Source organism: Micropterus dolomieu, linkage group LG10 (assembly GCF_021292245.1).
Source record: "Micropterus dolomieu isolate WLL.071019.BEF.003 ecotype Adirondacks linkage group LG10, ASM2129224v1, whole genome shotgun sequence".
NCBI lineage: Eukaryota > Metazoa > Chordata > Actinopteri > Centrarchiformes > Centrarchidae > Micropterus > Micropterus dolomieu.
In genome coordinates this window covers 28548528-28558910 of record NC_060159.1, presented here as the reverse complement: position 1 = coordinate 28558910, position 10383 = coordinate 28548528, and the positions used below count along the sequence as shown (strand labels likewise).

Sequence of the window (10383 nt, the reverse complement as noted above, 5' to 3'; positions counted from 1 at the left end):
TGTCGACTTCCTCTGGACTTCCACAACAATGAGGTCCTGACTGATGTTACAGAGTCCACCTCAGTGGATGTGCTGCTGACAAACCTCATCAGGGGGAACCTGCTTCCCTCTGCTCGCCTCTGGATAACCACACGACCTGCAGCAGCCAATCAGATCCCTCCTGAGTGTGTTGACATGGTGACAGAGGTCAGAGGGTTCACTGACCCACAGAAGGAGGAGTACTTCAGGAAGAGATTCAGAGATGAGGAGCAGGCCAGCAGAATCATCTCCCACATCAAGACATCACGAAGCCTCCACATCATGTGCCACATCCCAGTCTTCTGCTGGATCACTGCTACAGTTCTGGAGGAGGTGTTGGAGACCAGAGAGGGAGGAGAGCTTCCCAAGACCCTGACTGAGATGTACATCCACTTCCTGGTGGTTCAGTCCAAACTGAAGAACACCAAGTATGATGGAGGAGCTGAGACAGATCCACACTGGAGTCCAGAGAGCAGGAAGATGATTGAGTCTCTGGGAAAACTGGCTTTTGAGCAGCTGCAGAAAGGCAACCTGATCTTCTATGAATCAGACCTGACAGAGTGTGGCATCGATATCAGAGCAGCCTCAGTGTACTCAGGAGTGTTCACACAGATCTTTAAAGAGGAGAGAGGGCTGTACCAGGACAAGGTGTTCTGCTTCGTCCATCTGAGCCTTCAGGAGTTTCTGGCTGCTCTGTATGTGCATCTGACCTTCATCATCTCTGGTGTCAATCTGCTGGCAGACAGAACATGGTGGGATACTGGACTTTTGACCTTCCTGCGGTCTATAGTGTTTAGAGATAACTTCAAACTAAAACACTTCTACCAGAGTGCTGTGGACCAGGCCTTACAGAATCCAAATGGACACCTGGACTTGTTCCTCCGCTTCCTCCTGGGTCTCTCACTGAAAACCAACCAGAATCTCCTACGAGGTCTGCTGACACAGACAGGAAGTAGCTCACAGGCCATCCAGAAAACAGTTGAGTACATCAGGAAGAAGATCAGTGAGAATCTGTCTCCAGAGAGAAGCATCAATCTGTTCCACTGTCTGAATGAACTGAATGATCGTTCTCTGGTGGAGGAGATCCAAAAGTCCCTGAGTTCAGGAAGTCTCTCCACAGATAAACTCTCTCCTGCTCAGTGGTCAGCTCTGGGCTTCATCTTACTGTCATCAGAAAAAGATCTGGACGTGTTTGACCTGAAGAAATACTCTGCTTCAGAGGAGGTTCTTCTAAGGCTGCTGCCAGTGGTCAAAGTCTCCAACAAAGCTCTGTAGGTCTGGTTATATACATATATCAACTATATTTATATTTTATAAATGAGAAAGCGTTTTTTTGTTCAAATTGCTCATTGTCCTTTAGGCTGAGTCACTGTAAATTGTCACTGAGAAGCTGTGAAGCCCTGTCCTCAATTCTCAGCTCCCAGTTCTCTAGTCTGAGAGAGCTGGACCTGAGTAACAACGACCTGAAGGATTCAGGAGTGACGATTCTGTCTGCTGGACTCAGGAGTCCACACTGTACCCTGGAAACTCTCAGGTCAGGATAACCTGTCTGAATGTTTGTTAAACATTCAGACAAATGTCAGTGAAGATTTTTGACATGTATGCTTACAAGATTTGAAACATTGAGTTATTAACCTTTCTAACTCCAGGCTTTCAGGCTGTTGGGTCACAGAGAAATCCTGTGCTTCTCTGGCCTCAGCTCTGAGCTCCAACCCCTCCCATCTGAGAGAGCTGGACCTGAGCTACAATCATCCAGGAGAGTCAGGGGTGAACCTGCTGTCTGCTGGACTGCCACACTGGAGACTGGACACTCTCAGGTTTGGAAAGACAAGACACTTGGTGTCTACTCCTACTTTTCAAATATCTTCACAATTATTATTATTATTATTATTATTATTATTATTACACAAAACATTTACGGCACTGTCCAAATTTAATCCAACACGTAAAATCCTTCAGAACGCTTTCTTACTGTTGGTAACACTAGTAAATGTAGTTTATTATCCTTTTTAAAAAAGTCAGGTAATAATTAGTTTACTACAAGTAGTTTAGCTTTTTTTTTTTACAATGCACTTTGTAAAGCATTTTGTGGCCCCTCTTTGTCCGTCGAAGGTGCTATATAAATAAACTTTACTTAGTAACAAGAAGAAAAACTTGAAACAGATTCTTTCAAAAATTTTAATAAATGTTATTTGATTTTTACATTTTGTTTAAACACAATATCTGTGTATTAAACTCAATTTATCAAAGAGCTGCAACAAATATACATATAAATATACTCGTAAGCTGTGCATTCACTTTGTTAGGTGACTTCCTGCTTTCTTACAGTGCAGACGCTTTGCTGCTTGCTCTTGCCTCTGCTTGCATTCTTTTCTTAAATTCTCTTTTTTTCTGCTAGAAATCAGCAGCTCTTAGATACTTTTAAATCATTAGGACTGTCAGATAAAGTAGGCTCTTGCCATACTTTAGAAACTTTTATGATCTTAGTGCTACGCAAGTGCAGCCTATCAATAGCACTAGCCTGTACTGCAGTGACTGGAGTTATAGCTAATGCTAATTAGCAAGATGCCCCCCTTCTCCACGGACAACTTCTACAAACTTCTTCAGAAAATTGCAGTGCTGGAAACCAAGATCAGGATCACAGGTTAGAAGTGAATGTGGAAGTGAATGGACTATGTGCGAATTACTTTACCGTCGACCCAAAACAGTGAACAAGAGCATGCTAACACATGGCTAATTAGCACCAACAAGACTACCAAGAAGCAGGAGTCCTGTGTACTGGGTAATAAATCTAAAAGTGGGAGTCCTCCCTGGAACGCTCTTGGTGCAAAGCCTAAGAGTAAATCATTTCCTGGGGAAATGGGAGGACGAGTAACAGGCAGAGCCCAGCGCCCTGAGATTGTGACTGGCTGGTCTGCATTATCATCCAGGCAGAGCGCCTCTTCAACCCCTGCTCTTGGTAGGACACTGCCGTGGACAGCTGCGAAAGGGAGAGTAAGCAACAAACCTCCCCAACAACCGAGTGTGCAACAGCAGAACGGATTTTCACCACTATTGCAGGACCCTGGATCTCCGTCTGATGACCTGGATAACATCCTGTCCTCACACAGAAGGGTAAGGACTGAGAGTAAATCAGAAAGTAAAAGGCTGCAGGGAAAGCTAACGACTGGGCCTCAAACTCTGATTGTGGGTGACGCTGCTGTAAACGATGTAAGAAGCATGTGCAGTAAGAACACCAAAATACTCTGCTTTCCGAAGGATACGGTGTCTGACTTGGCAGAAAGAATACTGCATATCGTGGCTGAACATCCTACAGTTAAAAACATCATACTGCACATCGAGACCAATGATGTTGTGAAGCGACAGTCTGAAGTCTTCAAAGAGGATTTTAATAATCTGTTGAACACAGTCAGCTCTTTGAATGCTGAGGTGTTTATCAGTGGCCCGTCCGAAGAGGAGCTTAGAGATTCAGCAGATTGATGGCATTGAACACGTGGCTCTCAACGCCATGTACTGTCCATTCAGTGCATTTTATTGAAAACTTTTACTTTCTGTGGGACCGCAGACATCTTTTTAAGGCAGATGGACCTAGCCTTAACAAGTCAGGCCCAGTCCCAGCCGGAAGAGAGCTCTGATCACGGGAGACATCGGAGCCAAGAGAAAGAGCCTCCACCTCCCTCACTGAAAACCAACAGTGAGGATTCACCATCTCTACCCCCCCAATTCCCATCTAGGTCACCCTTGTCTCCAGACACCCTTTCTCCCCTCTCCCCCCTGTTGGACTTCACTGATCACATGGAAGACCTGGTTAGAGCTGGGACCAAATTTACTCCCCACACCTTCCCTCACTCCACTCCCCTGTCTTGACAGGTAACAGAAAAAGCACGGTGAATGTGTTAAAAAACAGGAAGCACTCAACATATCCTGCAAATTTAGTATTAATTCCTCGTCAGCTGCAGCCTGTCGAAAAAAGTGGGCCAGATAATCTTTTTTAACACACTAAAATTAGCTTTGTTAAAAGTTAGGTCTTTGGCAGGAAAAACATTTTTAATCAATGATTTTATAATCACTCACAATCTTAATTTCATGTTTTTAACTGAAACTTGGTTGGACCAAGATAACAGTGCAGCTGTCCTTATTGAGTCTATGCCTCCCAACTTCAGTTTTATGAGTGAAGCTAGAGTGCATAAGAGAGGAGGTGGAGTTGCCATTTTGTTTAATGACTCCCTCCAATGCAAAAATATGTCTTACGGGAATTTTGCTTCTTTTGAATATGTGGTTCTTCAGCTGAATTCCTCTTCTCGAGCTATTTTTCTAAATATCTACAGGCCCCCTAAACGCTGTGCAAACCTTTTTGATGACTTTGGTGAACTGCTGTCTATAATCACAAAACGGCATATCACTGAAAACACCAGTGAAATATTTATTCAGGCTTTCTCTCGACTCCCGCCCTCTCACGGGTCTCAGTCAATGAGCTTGTAGATAATTTCAGTTCTAAAAATATGAATGTTATTGATGCCATTGCACCAGCCAAGGTGAAGGTGGTCTCTGGTAAGAGAAGATCTCCATGGAGAAATGCCACGCTGGTTAGAAGTCAAAAAAGAGAGTGTCGAAAAGCTGAACGCACGTGGCGGAAAACAAATCTCCAGGTTCATTATGACATCTATAAAGAGAGACTTCGCATTTATAATTTAGAACTGAGAAATGCAAGGCGGCCCTTCTTCTCTGACATCATCACCAAAAACACTAATAATGCAAGTGCCCTGTTTGCTGCTGTCGACAGGCTAACCAACCCTCCTGTGTCTGTAGCCTCTGAACTTCTATCCACCAGAGCCTGCAATGAATTTGCCTCCTTCTTCACAGACAAAATTCCAACAATTAGACAAGCAATCAGTGCCTCCATGTCAGTAACAGGATATGTCTTGTCCCTGTGTCCACTGAAAAACAATTCATATAGCATGAGACAATTTGATTCTATTAACCATAAAAACCTGGAGGACATAATACAACATCTGAAATCCTCCTCATGCTGCCTTGACATTCTGCCAACAGGTTTTTTCTAAAATGTTTCTAAATGCATGGTCTCAGATTTACTACAAATTGTCAACATGTCTCTCCTATCAGGTTTTTTCCCACAGGCCCTGAAAACGGCAGTCATTACGCCACTCTTAAAAAAAGAGCAATCTAGACAGGTCACTAATGAGCAATTATAGGCCCATATCAAACTCCCCTGTTTTTCAACAGCTTAGTGCTTTCTTGGCACTAAATAACTGTTTTGATGTCTTCCAGTCAGGTTTTCGACCACACCACAGCACTGAGACGGCTTTTGTTAGGGTCTTCAATGACATCCATTTAAACACTGACAGTGGCAGAATTTCAGTCTTAGTATTATTGGATCTCAGTGCTGCATTCAACACGGTCGACCACAACATATTACTAGACAGACTTGAAAACTGTGTTGGACTTTCTGGCACAGTACTAAACTGGTTTGAATCCTATTTAAAGGACAGGGACTACTTTGTGTCTATAGGTAATCACACATCTGAGCTGACAAAAATGACATGTGGAGTTCCCCAAGGCTCCATTTTGGGACCTCTTGTGTTTAACATTTACATGCTTCCACTGGCTCAGATTATGAAAAACAACAAAATATGTTACCATAATTATGCAGATGACACACAGATTTACATTTACCATTTCACCAGGGGACTATGATCCCATACAGGCGCTGAGTAACTGTATTGAGCAGGTCAATGATTAGATGTGCCAGAATTTGCTTCAGTTAAACAAGGATAAAACTGAAGTTATTGTTTTTGGAGCCAGGGAGAAACGATTGAAAGTCAGTGCTCGACTTCAATCTGTAATGTTAAGAACCACAAATCAAGCCAGAAATCTTGGTGTGGTCATGGACTCAGACCTGAATTTGAGGAGCCACATTAAGACAATTACAAAGTCAGCCTACTATCACCTGAAGAATATATCAAGGATTAAAGGACTTATGTCTCAGCAGGACCTGGAAAAGCTTATCCATGCATTTATCTTCAGTCGACTCGACTACTGTAAGAGTGTCCTTACAGGGCTCCCTAAGAAATCCATTAGACAGCTGCAGCTGATACAGAAGGATGCTGCTCGAGTCCTCACTAAGACCAAAAAGGTGGATCACATCACTCCAGTTCTGATGTCTTTACATTGGCTTCCTGTATGTCAAAGAATTTATTTCAAAATCCTGCTGTTAGTTTATAAAGCACTAAATGGTTTAGGGCCAAAATACATTTCCGATCTTCTGCTTCGTTACGAACCATCCAGACCTCTCAGGTCGTCTGGGACCAGGTCTGCTTTCTGTCCCCAGAATCAAATCTAAACAAGGAGAAGCAGCGTTCAGTTATTATGCTCCGTATATCTGGAACAAACTCCCAGATAACTGCAGGTCTGCTGAAACAGTCAGTTCTTTTAAATTAAGGCTGAAGACTTTTCTTTTTCACTGCACTTACACTGCACTGTAACTTTTACTGTCCTGTTTTCTATTTCTTTGTTTTTAGCTTTTAATCATTGCTTTTTTCCATTTAACTCTTTTAACCCTGATTGTAACACTGTAACTTTTATTATATTTTATGTTGCTTTTAAACTTTTTTATATTTCCCTGTTGCTTCTATGTTTTATGTATAGCACTTTGAATTACCTTGTTGTTAAAATGTGTTATACAAATAAACTTGCCTTGCCTTGCCTTGCCTTACACTCCAGCATCCATAGCAATCATTATCTGCACAAACAGTGAAACACGTCAGTTACCTCTAAAAGCCTTTTCTCTTTGTCTCTTTGGCGATCAGTAGAATCCCTTCCGTGCTGCTGTTAGAACTCAACTGATGATGTGAATCAGCCTTCAGGCTCCGTTGTTGGGACTTCAGTCTGCAGCTGCAGAAACAACTTCCAACTGCCTGAAATGTACTGAAACCAAACAGGTAGGTGTTCTGATTTAAAGCAGCAGTCGATAACAATTGAACATACAATGCAAAACGTTCCTCGCATCAGTCTGCTAAGCCCCGCCCACCAAACTCACAAAACTAACTGGGGGCCCACGGTCTTCATCGCCAAGACCATGTTCCATTTTGCTTTGATTCTCCTCAAAGACGCCCCCTCCGGCCTAGGGCTGAGTGTCGCAGGCTACAAGAGGCAGCTATCCAATGTCTAACGGGGTAAGAGCTAGTTTACCACTGCCCCCCCTCAAAAGTTATTCCCCAAGCTATTATTACCAGCGCCATGGCATCGGACATTGTGAGCCAAAGTGTGAACTCATCTGTCTTTGTGAGACTGGAAAAATAGAGTTAACCGAGTTACCCAAAAGTTAGCTGGCTAACCCACTGATCCTGTGAGAGGACAATTATATTTAACCACATGGTACCTGCCACCTATTTCCACAAAAAACGCAAATAACATACCCAAAGTAAATCAGTAATAACTCCTCAACCATTAGGTATGGTGCATAATTCTGGTCTCCTTTGAAAGGTCAGAGGAATATGAATCAACTGAACCTATTTATTTTTCTATTAAAGAGTAAATGGAGATGCAATATAGGAAAATCTATTTTCATCCCCGCCTGGTAAAAAAGCTATATTTTTTATGCAATAAACCATCAAAATCATCATCCAACTCATTATAATGCAACTGAATATCTTCTAATATTTGATGAAAAGAAACTAATATGCAACAGTAATTACACAGTATTTTAAAAATATACCAGGCGAATGTTCATGTTTTGGCCATATTACTGTTTATATGTTCACTTTTATTGGGAGTTTTCTTCAAAACACTATTTCTCTCCAGACAACCACGTTCCAAATAACATAAAGCTTCTAAAACACTGCAATACTGATAAAAACAGTGAATATTGATCAACATTCCTATGACCGAAAGAACTCCCATGCTTTACAGGTGCACAAGTTGAAAACAGAACAGGGCAAGTAAATGGGCTCTTTCTCTTTGTATTGAAGAGACAAGTGGATTGGTATACTGCATGTCTGTGTAGCTCCTACGGGTCGGCCAGTAGAGGCCAATAAAGACCGCCTCCCCCAAAGTAACTCTTCTGCTCTTCTTCAATTTGATGACAGAAACGAAATTTAGCAGCTCACGGACCTCACCAAGATGGCGGCACGCGGCGTAGGGCTCTATTGACACAGAATAACAGCGGTTTTTGGACTGAAAACAGCGAAAACAACAAAAGTAAGTCAGCGGTTGTAACTGTAAATGTATATTGCTGCATTTGTTGTTGTTATTAGTTGGCTAATTACTTGAGTGATTTGAGCAGAACAGAGCAGAAGCTGAGCTTTCTTTAGAGTGGTCGGACTGCGGTGTGGGATGAGAGGAGAGGCACATGGAACATGAAATAAGTTTCATCCTTAAGTTGATATATAGAACTTGTGATCAAACAGCAGCTTATTTCCACCTCCAGCAGCTACAGAGTAACATGATGCTTCATGTGGAGTCATGTTTGTCTCTGATAGCTCTGTGTTCGGTCTCCAGCAGCTCCTGAGGGAAATATCTGGCTCTGTCGCTGCTAAATGCTGCACTGTGTTCACCAGATGCTCTCTAACTGTGTCTATCTGCTGTCTGTTTCTATCTGCTGAAAGTCCCGATAAAGTTCCATAAAGCAGAGAAGTTGCAGATTCAGCTGATAATTCACACATTATTCCATTGTTTTCACATTATTATAAAAAATGCATTATAGTTGCTTTAAATGCAAAAACAATGTTTGTTGTTTTATATGAAAGTTTCCTTTAACTTAAAATTAAATGAGAGAAAAGGTCAAAATTAAAGTGAAAATGTGAGGGTGTCTAGACGTGATATTACCAAATATTTTAAATTCCTGCTGTGGCCATCACACAGAGAAGTGTCAGAGAAATGAACTAACAAGCTGTTGTCCATTTTGTCCAGTTCAGACTGAGCGATGGACTCTGAAGCCAGCGGGACGATGGAGGTGGCGGCGCTCGGCCGGCCTTTCAGCCTCGGGATGTTGTACGACTGCCGCAAAGACTCACTCGTCCCTGGCAAGGATTCACATGTGAAGATACTTAAAACTTTCAGGATTTAAAGCCACATTCAACAACATTTTCATCTCAGATCGTTTGATCACTTTTGCTTCATTTTAATTATCTGAAAATCATGTGTCTCTTGTTCTGATAGAGATTACCAACATGTTTTGTTTTAAAGCATGTCAGGAAGAAGCTATTTTAATTTGTGAATTGATCCTCTTTATAACACAGAAGAAGTTCTTATAGAAAAGCCAAAGTAGTGTTTCTCTGATTTTGTGTCTAAAAGCTATGCCTTACTATCATGCAATAAAAGGCAGTTTGACTTCTCCTCTTCTTTTTGGCAGGCATTACGCTGTGGGACCGCAATGACCTGGAAAAAGATAAAGGAGAAAGACCAAAACCGAACACTGACTTTGAGATTGTTGCATCTGAATCAATTGAGGACAAATCTTCAGCTCTAAATGTTGAAGCTTCCCTGAAGGCAAGTTTCTTGAGTGGACTGGTTGAGGTTGATGGATCGGCCAAATACCTGAACGACAGTAAGATTTCCAAAAATCAGGCCAGAGTAACTCTGAAGTACAAGGCTACCACAAAGTTCCAGGAACTGTCAATGGATCACCTTGGAAGAGAGAATATGAAGCATTCATATGTCTTTGGTAAAGGATTAGCAACACATGTAGTCACAGCCATTCTTTATGGGGCACAAGCCTTCTTTGTCTTTGACCGTGAGGTGTCTAAAAAAGAAGATCATCAAGACATTGAGGGGAACTTGAAGGTGATGATCAAGAAGTTTCCCAGCCTTGCAATAGAGGGTGAAGGTTCCCTGAAACTGGAAGACAAGGACAGAGCAAATGTTGAGAAATTCTCGTGCAGATTCTTTGGAGACTTTGCTCTTGAAAAAAGTCCTGTGTCCTTTCAGGATGCAGTAGAAGTCTACCAAAGCCTGCCAAGATTACTGGGAGCCAAGGGAGAAAAGGCTGTACCAATGAAAGTCTGGCTGTTGCCACTGACAAGTTTAGATTCTTCTGCTGCAAAACTGGTCCGTCAGATAAGTATAGGATTAGTTCAGGAATCACAGAGAGTCCTGGAGGACTTCAGTGAGCTGGAAATGAGGTGCAATGACACAATGAGAACCACCACCGCACAGCAGTTCCCACAGATTGGCAAAAAGATTAAAAGCTTTAAAGAGATGTGCTCTGAGTTCAAGCTGGGATTCCAACGAAAATTGGCAAAGAAACTTTCATCAATCCGAGGAGGAGGAGAAGAGGAGGCTGTGCTCGCAGAGATCCTGAAGAAGAGACATTCTTCTCCTTTCAACAGCAAAGACCTGAACGAGTGG

General features: G+C 42.3%; 1 protein-coding gene and 1 long non-coding RNA gene across 2 annotated transcripts in view; one reads left to right on the top strand and one right to left on the bottom strand.

Moving 5' to 3' along the window:
• Window positions 1–10383, bottom strand: part of LOC123978277 (NACHT, LRR and PYD domains-containing protein 12-like) — a 165678-nt gene that overhangs the window by 139896 nt on the left and 15399 nt on the right. The gene's annotated exons all lie outside the window — the stretch shown is intronic.
• Window positions 6702–9524, top strand: LOC123977366. Its single transcript, XR_006826642.1, has 3 exons — window positions 6702–6977; window positions 8952–9073; window positions 9389–9524. It is a non-coding gene; the product is annotated as an uncharacterized LOC123977366 (long non-coding RNA).